This window comes from Arvicanthis niloticus (genome assembly GCF_011762505.2).
Source record: "Arvicanthis niloticus isolate mArvNil1 chromosome Y unlocalized genomic scaffold, mArvNil1.pat.X SUPER_Y_unloc_4, whole genome shotgun sequence".
Classification (NCBI taxonomy): Eukaryota; Metazoa; Chordata; class Mammalia; order Rodentia; family Muridae; genus Arvicanthis; species Arvicanthis niloticus.
In genome coordinates this window covers 2562322-2574199 of record NW_023045021.1, presented here as the reverse complement: position 1 = coordinate 2574199, position 11878 = coordinate 2562322, and the positions used below count along the sequence as shown (strand labels likewise).

General features: G+C 36.3%; 1 pseudogene; it reads right to left on the bottom strand.

Annotated features, from left to right (window-relative positions):
- Positions 1 to 4816: 4816 nt before the first annotated feature.
- On the bottom strand, positions 4817 to 11664 carry LOC117701313 (RNA-binding motif protein, Y chromosome, family 9-like; annotated as a pseudogene).
- Positions 11665 to 11878: the final 214 nt, after the last annotated feature.

Genomic DNA, 11878 nt, shown 5'->3' with positions numbered 1-11878 from the left:
ATAAAGGAAGACTATAAATAAGCCCAAGTGACAGCTAAAGTTTGTACACTGGCAAATAAAAGATGTAAGATGAAGCCATCATTAGTAAAGAAATACACACAAATTTTATTACAAGTTTTATTACACAAATTTTGTCAGTGTAAATGGCCAAAATCTAGTTAAATTGTGTATGTTCATAAACATTTAATTTTCTTTAAAGAAAACGTTATTCTATCTGACAAGTGGCTGATGAAGTAAACTCTATTACTCTTACTCCATTAAATGGAAGTACAATCTTTCCATTTCTATAAAGTAAAAACAAAAGCCAAAATACCTATAAAATCTATACAAACAAATGTCAAATCCCAAGAAAATGGAATCAAGTGGGCAAGGGAAAGAAAGGTAGAACACTTAGCAGAGAGAAAGCTTTTCTAGAAACCATTTTCACCAAAACTACCTTCATTACAACAGTTTGGCCAGGCACGGTGGCACATAACTTTAATTTGGGCACTTGGGTGTCAGAGGCTGGTACAGGCACTGTGAAGCCTGGACCAGGTACATAGTGAGTTCCAGAACATTCAGGGCTATATCCTGAGACCATGTCTCAACCAAACAAACCACTGGTACCACTCCCTCACCTCCAGCTTCAATTTCTCTGCTCCTAAAACCTGTGAATCAAGTCCAGTTCCTCATAACATGGTCACTTTTTTCATTTTCTGGGTTGATGGGGAAGTTTCTCCACCTCCATGAGAGAATTAACTCCTGTAAAGTCAGAGTATAGATAGGTCTCCCAGCCAAGAGATTTTGCATCAAGCCTGAGAAATGGTAAAAAATATGAAAGGATTTTCTCTTTTACCAGCCTGGTCCTAAGAATCTAGACCAAAAAGTTTAAAAGTATATATCTAGTTCATTTAAGACTCTTCAGAATTTTAAGCAAGCTTGTGGCCTCAAGTGAGGCCGCTAATGTGCTTTAAATCAGGCCTGTGAACTCACTTTGGAGTCTCCATCTTGGAATGAGAGACCCCCAGCATGCTGGACTTCTGCAGACTAAAACATTCTTTGTATTTCCATACTACTTGAGTCCTGGTTACCATTCTTCAGCAAATCATGGACCTTTATATTTAGGAACTGTCATCTAGGATTTGCTGGAGACTACCTAACTCAGAGTGAAGTGCTTTTCTGATCAGTAAGTCCAGGCACCCAGCTGTCGTTTGTCTTGTCCATGTCTGTGTTTGTGCTTCAAGTTTAATCTGTCTTTCTGTTTGAGGCTGAGAGAGACAAAACATATTTGTATTTTGTCAACTGGCCAGAGGCAATAGAAGACACTCCCTACCCCTTTCCAGAAGCAGGAGAACTTGCTAGTTCTCATCTGGATTCTGAACTAGCTGAGCCTCATGCATAGGGCAAAAGACCATCTGAGACAGCCTTTTGATTTGGTTTCCTGGGAATATCCTCCTGTTTCTGTCTGTATTGTATTCTGTTTGTCTTTGATTCCTAGAATGGGAGAGGAACAGTGCATCCCACTGGGCTTGATCCCTAACCATTCCAAGGACTTTGAGTTGTAAAAGATTTGGGTCTGGTTGTTTGTCCTGCAAACTAACCATCATTGCAGGAATGAATGGCCCACCTATGGTCTGAGGAGGAGACTTTCCATCTCCCCACCATTTACAGGGTGAAGGTTTACTTGATAAGACTTGGGGACCAAGTAAATGCCATACATCACCACGTGGCAATACCGGGTTGAGAAGCCCATTTGGATGAGACCGTTTTAAATTATAGGCCTCAATCCTCACCACCTTTCTTCCTCTATAGGAGTCAGACTCCATCCCTTGCCTTGCTCACCCTTTCTACTACCAGGAGGATCTCTGTCCCCCTCCTTATGTTCCTACCCAGCCCAGCCAGCACAGGCAGAGAGGATCTCTGTGTTCCCCTGGCTGGAACACAGAGAAGTCCTCCATGATGGCAGCACAATAGCAGGCCCCAATAACACGAGAGAGAAAGACCAGGGTTCCGTGAGCTTTATTAACATGGTAGATGTTAGATGGTCTGGATGTGCACCCCCCACTTAAGCCAGGGGAACCTGACTTAAATAGGGAGAGGAGGGGGGTCACCTAATTAGCTATACCCTCTGACCTTTAGGTAACTCATTAATATGGAAATCCCTTGAGGCTGAAGCCTGTAGTCACACCCTCTACCTGTGTAGGGTGACATAAACCTCTCTGGGAGGGGCTGCAATATCCTATGTGACTGAACAGCAGGTTAATGGAGTTCCACACTATGTGTTAGGAGCCTGGATTCTGGGAGACTGGCAGAATAGATGCCTGTCCCTTCTAGGGTCTTCAGGCTACTTCCAGCCAGAGCTTCTACCAAAAACCAAGACCCCTTTCACGGCCCCACAATGGGAGGGGGCCTCTCAGAGGCCACTAGATGGCCCACAAATTTATCTAAGGTGAGTCAGGTGGTACAGGGAAAGAATGAGAGCCCCAGGGAATATTTATAAAGTTTTGAAACCTATAGCATCTACACTGCTTTGGACCCAGAAGGCAGAGAGCACCAGTCAGCTGTGAACATGGCTTTTATTAACCAAAGTGGCCCTGACATCCTTAGGAAGCTTCAGCCAGTGAACTGCTTCGTGGCCTGTCTCTGGCACCCAAAGCCAGCCTCTATTTGCCTTTGAATGACAAGACTTGGAGAGAGACTTCAAGGGACAACTGACTTGAACATACCTGCCTCAAGGATTCAAGAACTCACCCTGTAGTGCCAGGAAGGTGATAAACCAGACAGGAGCTGATCTGATGCAATCTCACAGCAGGGTCTTTATTCCAGTTAAGCTAGCTCAGTCCCTCAAGGACCTCTGACAGGCAGGACTGCTTTTGATAGAGAGGAGCCCTGAACATCTATCCAAACAAGGCTTTATAGCAAGCAGCAGGTTGTGGGGGGAATAAGTGTGCAAGCTACTTGGAAAGCTAATTGGAAAACTACTATGGCCTTTAGCATAATTGGCTGGTGCTGAGAGTCAAATCATAAACTTAATTTCTATTTCCCTCTGTGTTAGCGGTCATTAGGAATGGTGTGGGCTTACAACCTGGGGTGCAGATCTATTGGGGAATAACCTGTAGTCACTGGTCCTGTTGGGGGTGTAACCTGGAGATGCAGGTCTTGTTGGGGGGAAGGGGGTGATCCTAGATATTGGAGCTAGGCTCGGGTTTTATTTGGTGGTGGTGGTGGTGGTAGAAATAACTTGGAAACTAATGCTAGGTTCTGGCCTGTTAAGTTTACTTGAGTTCAAGCTTAGGTCAGGTTCTCTAAAGTGGAGTTTGAATTTGAAAGATTTGGTCTCTAAACCTACCACCTTTGAAGAGGAACTACATGAGGACTTGGGTGAGTATCTGTGGGTCCACCCCCAAATAACTCTACTCCAGTATGTGTTGAGAACCCCGACTTGGGAGACATGTCAGGAGGCCACATGAGACCTCCTGGAACTGAGTCAACTTGGCTACTGAGAGTCTGCTAAGGCCCAGTTTTGTCAACTTGAGGTCACCTATCTGGAGTACATATTCAAAGAGGTCTGGCCAAAACATGCTGTCAAGACACTGGGAAGAAAATCATCCTTAACATCACAGTTCCATCAACCCAAAGGCCAGTACAGGAATTTCTGGGATCTGATGGGTTTTGAGGACTCTGGATACCAGGGTTCACTGAGATAGCCAAACAATTAAATAAGGCCTCCCGGGGCCAAGAAGACAAAGTAGAAAGGACTCTTGAGATTGACATGGCTTTTAAGACTCTAATAAGAAGAGCCTTATTGGAGTCACAGGCCTTGGCCCTCCTGAGATTCACAAACCTTTCCACTAGTAAGTGCATCAAAGAAAGGGGAGAGCAAAGGAGGTGCTCACCCAAACTTTGGGACCATAGAAAAGACCTGTGGCTTATTTATCTAAAAAGCTGGGCCCAGTGGCCCAAGGATGGCCAGCCTGCTTCTGGATCACAGCTATCAGTGTCCTGAAAGTCAAGGATGTTGACAAAATAACCATATGACAAAAAACTTCTTATCACCACCCCCTCCCCATGCTATTGAGGGCATCCTTAAGAATATACCCAGCCGGTGTCTGTCCAAAGCCAGAATGGTGAACTTTCAGGCTCTACTTCTGAATTCCCCTCGAATAACATATAACCCATCATCTGCCCTAAACCCAGCTACGTTGCTACCTGACTCATCCTCAGACTTGCAGCAAGATTGCCCAATAATTCTGGGGCATATCCAGAATATCAGGCCAGACTTGACTGATACAGTCTGGCCAGATGAGGAATGTGTACCTACTTCACAGATAGCAGCTTCATCCAGAATGGAATCAGATATTCAAGGGTGGCGGTAATGGACTTGCACTCTGGACAACTGATTTGTTGCAGGGATCTTCAGCCCAGAAAGCTGAACTAAAGGCTCTAACCCAGGCTTTAAAACTGGCTAAAGAACCATAGCTAACATTTACACTGACAGCAGATGGGATTATTGATCCCACCTGAAGGAAAAACCATCAAAAATAAGGAATACTTTGTTAGTCAGCAACAAAATCAGACAACAGCAGTTTTTAAATTTTTATCGACAGACTTTTTTTTTTTTTTGACAATGCAGATACTTAATCTCTACTGTTAAATTCTACTTAACATTAACAAGTCTTACTTAACAAAGAATTATTTTTCAACAGTTAAAGCTTTCTTGTTTTACGTTCTAGAAGAATTCATGGATGGAAAGTTAGTTATTATTTCACTTTCCCCCAAACCAATGTATTTCAGTATTCAGACAATACAGTAAAACTTAATATATGCCTTATCTCCTAAGTCAACCTATTTATTTTAACATTCAGAGAACACAGGAATAACATCTCATTTTTCTTCTTAGAAATGATGTTTGGTACATGACTTACAACTTTTATTTTAGTACCTGCCTCCACTTTCGTATCTGCTTTTCCCATGACCTCCATGATATCCTCCAAACCTTGAACTACTACTGTATGATTCACAAGATGCACTATACAGCCTATCCATTGGTGAATGCCCTCTTTCTTGTCTGCCCCCATGCTCAGAATATTCTCTATCAATAGGTGAAAACACTTCTTGTCTACCACTACGTTCATAGCCACTTGAATATCTGTCACTTTGGCTGCTTGAGTATGTTTCTCGTCTTCCACCATATCCATCTCGTGAGCTACTATAGTCATCATAGCGGCTGTTTCCACTGTAAGTCCCTCTTGCAGATGGTGCCTCATGGAAGCTTCCTAAAGTAGACCAAAGTAACAAACCAGCTTTTAAAAAATTGTACCATTTTATTTAAGTTCCAATTACTTATAAATATGTGCATTTAATTTTCAAAAAATAAGCTAGAATTTTAACTGCATATATTACCTCTATAGTCATAGTATTAACTATGGACATAATTTTTTTTTCATGTAATAGAATAAATGTAACACTGCCCATTTATTCATAATACAAATCAGTTAAGAATGCAGGAAGTACAAATACTGCAAACATCTAACTAATGAATAATCCATGTTACATTTCTCTATATGTATAAAATTCACTAAGATGGCAATTATTAACTGAGTCAAAATAGGACACTTACCATAACTTCCATATGTATCTCTGTATGAACTTCCACTTAAATATTCAGAGAAATCTCTATCACGTCCCCCACGATAGCCAGCATGATCACTAAATTTTAAAAGGAAGTTTTAGTTAACACAAGAACTAACAATTTCAACAACACATTTCGTAAGAAATTGTAATACCTGAAGACTTTAGATGCATGTTCATCCCGAGAGTTGTAATTGCCATAGTCACGATATCCTCTAGATGTTGATGCATATCTCCTTGAATAACTTAAGAAATTAAAAACAACCATCCAAACTTTTATGAGTGTTTCTTACTGTCCTGGAACTGGCCAATTAGCTAACTGGCCAGTGAATCCAGGGTATCTGGCAAAATATAAATGGGCACTTCTCCAAGTAAGCTAAAACAATGGACCCAAACATGACTTGGATACATGAATACTACTCCATCAAATGTGCTAATGAAATACTGCTATAAAGCTGGCTAACTTTAAAAAGTGCAGGTGATACAGTATTTATAGAGGAAGAGACTTCATAAAAGTTACAACTTTGACCATCAGTGATAGAAATGTAAAATGCCATAGTTCTACATAATATACTACCCAGCAATTCAACTCCAGTACACGTAAAATAACTGAAAATAAAAACTCTATTATCTGTATATGAATGTCCTTAGCACTGCTACAACACAAAATCATAGCTTTAAATAATAGATATACATCAGAATATAATGTAATTAATATATATAATTAATAAAATTAACTTAGAAGATTAAATCTGAAAATTATATAACTGTTTCTATTAATATTCTCTGTATTTACAGAATAAAAATTGTATAATTGGAAGGTATTTATCTTGTGTACTAAGGATAGGTGGTATGTTTTTGAGATTAGTCATACGTAGAAAATGAGTGTGATTATCAAAGGACATCCTCAAATCTTGGTCCATTCCACACCCTCTTTGAACATATTTTTAACTGTCATGAAATTTTTCCATGTAACGCTATCAGACCCATGAGAGTCTTCTAACCAACATGTAAGTCTATCAACTAACCCAGATGAGATTATAAGCTTTATGCCTAACTTTTTTCATTGGTCCTGAGTATGTAAACTCAGGTCTTCATATTATGAAGGAGATACTTGGCCACTGAATGATCTTTCTCATTCTAGAAGATAATTTGCAGAAAATTTTGTATGCCATTTATCTATTTATTCACTGTGTGTTAGACCAGAAAATAAAAACTATTTTTTCCCAAGATTTTGTGACATCTGACATCCTCTTAGGCCTCATGAAGGTTATTCAACTTGTTAAGTCATCTCACTAGTTTTGGAAAACACACTTCATGAGGAGGGATATAAAAGGTTTTCATTACATAAAATGTTTTTGTATGATACTAAATACAATAGTTAACACATTTTTCCTCAACAATGGGAAAATTAACCATTTTGCTATTTTTCTTTACCTATCATTAGAAGACTGGCCATCATCCCTTGGTAATGGATACTCATTCTCTTCTGGAAGACACTGGCTCTCTTCTTGGCATATTCTAGAAATCTCTCTTCTATGTGGTTCTGGACATTAAGTTTAAAAATTATTATACAATGATTCCAAGCTTCAGATGTCTCAAAGTAATCATAAGAACATTGGCTATTTCTCTGCAAAATACCTTTTACAATATTATAAAACAAGATCCATCTTTACATCTGCCTAGAATTAAACATTAATCACTTATGTGATATTATCTGGCATACTTCCTTCCTTAATGAAGCTATATCAGTAAACTACCTCACAAATGTAATATAAACAAACTGTTGTCAGTGTAATCAAGCATCAATCTGCCTCTTATTTTGTGGATTAATCTTGCTTGCTATTCATGTTTCACATATCTGACATTCTTATTTTAATGCTCCTTACTCATATTGCTTGCAACATGCTTCATTATGTTGACTCTATTATCACCTAAGTACTCTAAATATTCAAATGTTATCCTGCCTAAAAACTTTGGACAGATGTAAAAATATAAATTTTCCTACTTTGCTTTTATATATCCATGTGTGTGTGTTTCCTATTAGATTGTGATTGTCAATTGTTTAAATTTTTAAATGTTAAACAATTTTTTTAACTGTTTAAATTTTTCTCATCCTCATTTATTATAAGCTAACTGCATTTCCACAAAAAATGTCTGCCTGGCATGTATTTACCTCGTCCTCTCTGTCCAACATTGCTTCTTGTCAGAGCAGAACTTGCAGATCTTTTAGAAGGAGGACCATCCCTTTTTGAAGATGTACTTCTTTTACCTGCAAAGTGTCTCCCAGAAGAGCTCATGTTGAAATTAGGAGTATACCTAACACCATCTGTATTTAAAAAAAAAAAAAAAAAAAACAAACTTAGCTAAGGGGCATCAACAGTTCAATTAAAAAGGTCTAATTATCACTTGCAAACCTTCATTAAACAATACTGTAATCTTAGCAATTAGTATTTTTCTAAACTGGTAAAATTATTTCCTTTTGTAAGAATAATTCAAACAGTATGTAAAGGGCACTTTTTTAATAGCATAATTTAAACACTACACTTTGTTTAAAGAAATGGCAGAGAACTAAAGGGGAACAAAAATTGCCAATTAAGAAAAACCTAAGTTCAGATAAAATAAGCACTCTTAGATTATTAGAAAGCAGATTAATTTTTATATATTTATAGTCTCAAATAATACTTTGCAAGATACATTTATGAAATAAATTGTCACCTAAATGTAAGCCCATATATCAACCAAGGTAAAAAAATTATATAATACTATTAATACATAGACATGCCAAACAATTACTATAATTTATAAACTAGGACTATCTATGAAACTCATATTAAATATTTCATAATCATTTTAGCTTAAACATTATAACATACATCTAGTTCCCAATCATAAATAAAATGTGTATTTTTATACATGTGAGAATAAAAACTTAGATTTAAACATTAACATCATTTGGAGAGCATTACAAAATGAAAATCCACTTGAGAAAATATCACCTGTCAGTAAATCACCTATCTCATTATCAAACCACCCTTACTTGGTTATTTAATGTTGGTTAATAAAAATATATAGATATATATTTTAAATAATTTATTTTCAAAAGTAACAAAATACTCTTGCCCATTTGCTTATAAACATTCTAATGAGTCATCATCTTCTCATTCATACATCTAAAGTTAACATGTACACACTTTAAAAGTGCTGTTTCTTTTAAACCGTTCCAGAGTCAACAGCCTTGAAAAGCTAAAAGTTTAGATAATACCGGGAGGATAGATTTATGTTTAGTGGGCTAAACTGTCATCAAAAGAAGAAATGAACAGTTTTCAGATGAATACACAACAACAAAAATTGTCTGATCAATTCTATTTGTTTGAAACATGTACTTCGGAGTTCTGGGCATTTTAAGTCAATTTTATTTTCTTATTGGTATAGTTTTAACTTCCCTAATAGTTAAGAATTACAACTCACATTCAATACTGGTCTCTAAAGAACAACTAAAAAACATGATTGGAAATAAATCTTGCTGCTCAGTGTTTAAGAGCACTGAATGCTCTTCCAAAGGACCTGTGTTCAATTCCCAGCAACCATATGGCAGCTAAAAATGTAACTCCAGGATAGGAAACACTCACACTGACATGCACAAATAAGTCTTGCAAAAAATCTGTTGACTATATAAGGACAAATACTAATGTCTTAAGAGAATTCTTTTGCAATTTATACTCTGGTGTAAATTCAATTTTAAATTAAGATGTCAGTTATTTATATTAATCATACAGTGCTTTGAAATAATTATTCTAATTAAAGGTAACTGCTCTACTCATGAGAATGTGAATAAAAGTTGAAATATTTCTACTTATATAATCTTAACTAATTGTCAGTCACACTGCTTCCACTATGTACATTACCCAAATTTTCCTCACGTGAAGGACGACTTCTTGGTCTGCTACTTCTCCCTCTTCCACATTTCAGAATTCTTGAAGCACCTCTGGTTCTTGAAAAGGATGGTGGTCTCCGCTTGTTACTACTTTCAAGTGATGATGGTCTCCTGGCTTGCTCTACTTTAATTCTTTTTCCATCCAAAGACTTAAAAAGGCAACACAATTAAATTTAACTTACATACTTTACCTTTTACTGCATCAAACATGAGGTTTAGAATTATTTCTTAAAGTAAATACACACAAGTTTGTTTTCCCAGAAAGAAAAAAAAAATGTATCAGACAAAAACAGAGAATTATAGTGCTTACGATCTGAAAAATAAAGCTTAAAATACAGAATGGCATGTTGAGAGCCCAAAGAATAAAAGCATTAAGTGCTGGAAGAACAGCACTTCCTGTGGATTATCCAATACAAATGGCCATACATACGAAGTAACATTATACAGGCTGGGCAGGTAGTATTTATATGTATTTAGGAATATATACATCTATCTATGTATCTGATAAACAACTAATCAAACACACATGAATTTTAAGAAAAAAAAGATACGATAAATTGTATTACCCTCTCAAAATAAAAAGTTACTAGAAAAAAAATGAAAAAAAAAAAAAAAAAAAAAACTTTAGCCGGGTAGTGGTGGTGCACGCCTTTAATCCCAGCACTTGGGAGGCAGAGGCAGGCGGATTTCTGAGTGGATTTCTGAGTTCGAGGCCAGCCTGGTCTAGCAGAGTGAGGTTCTAGGACAGCCAAGGCTATACAGAGTACCCTGTCTCAAAAAAACAAACAAACAAAAAAACAAAAGACAAAAAAAAAAGACCTTTTAAAGTTGTTAAAAATACAGTGTTCCTTATTACTGAAACTGCTATAGAATATGCTATTTCTAAAATTTTGATGCAAGAAAACAAAGAGCATCTGTTGAATAAAATTCTCTAAAACAGTGCTTATAGCAGTAAATGATGCAGTGACCATTTAAAAATCCGCTCATATGGCTAGTTTTTTAAAACAAAAGAGAATTCCAAGTTGGTAAAAATAAACTAGGGTTAAGGTAGAAACTCTATTTATCCCAATAATCAACAAATCAATTTGACTTTATTTCTGTAAGACTTGTAATCTGTTTTTTACAGCTAAATTTTACTCAAACATAACTTTCTCCAGGATATTTTCCTTTAGAATTTCTTTTATGAATTATAAAAACAGCTTTTTTCAGTTTTCCCATAGTATGCTTTCCTTTTTTGTTGTTTCTTTTAAAGATTGTATTCAATTTACTCTTAAAGTAGAATATGAACTTGATACAGATTTAATATAGTGACAATGTCTAAATATTCTACTAGACATAATTTTGGCACTAGTTTAAAAAAAGTCAAATAAGTTTTGCTCATATTTTAGCAAAATGAAAACATCAACTCATGTTATTAACTGGAAAGGAATAGTATATTCTTACTACATTCTTACCACTCCATTCATTTCTTCGACAGCATTCTTAGCATCTTCAGGGCTTTGAAAAGTAACAAAACCAAAGCCTCTAGACTTCTTAGTTTCACGATCTCTCATCAAAATAGCTGCAATATATATAAACATTTATTGACAAAACTACATAAAAAATTAATTTTTCTATTTCTAAAATTAACATTTCTTTAACTGTTAGTTACTCATAGAACCCTTAATTTGACAGGCTAAACAGAACACAGTATCAATCACTCTAGACAAATCTTAATTTAAAAAAACCTAAAATCTTACATTTCATGTTATTACTTGTATTCTCTATATCAACAAACCATAAATTAATGTCAGCTTTTTTTGTGTTTTGTCATAAACCCAGAGTATGCAAGGCATACAAGCATGTACATACATATACAAACCTCACACTCCTTATGCAACATTATCCACTGCAGTGAGTAGTTCTATAACAAACATAAAAATAAGCACCCAAGTTTCAAAAATGAACATATCATAGAAATACTTTATATTTACTTTGAAGAGACATATAGTTTGGTTTTAAGAATTACCATGTGCAACTGGTCCAAATCTCCCAAATATTACTTGAAGAGTCTTTTGTCTTGTCGCTATGTTGAGGCCTCCTATAAAAATTTTCCCAGGCTTATCAGTTTCTGCCATTTTTCTGTAAGTAGACAAAAGGATAAAATGATAATGCTTAAAACTTTTATGAAGCTGGAGAAATAGCTCAGTTAAAGAACACTGGCTGCTCTTCAAGAAGATTGATATCTGATTCCCAGCATGACATGCTGGTTCAAAAGTAACTCAGTTTGAGGGGACTGTTGGTTTCCACATATGAACACCATGCAAATACATGGTGCACAGACATACATGC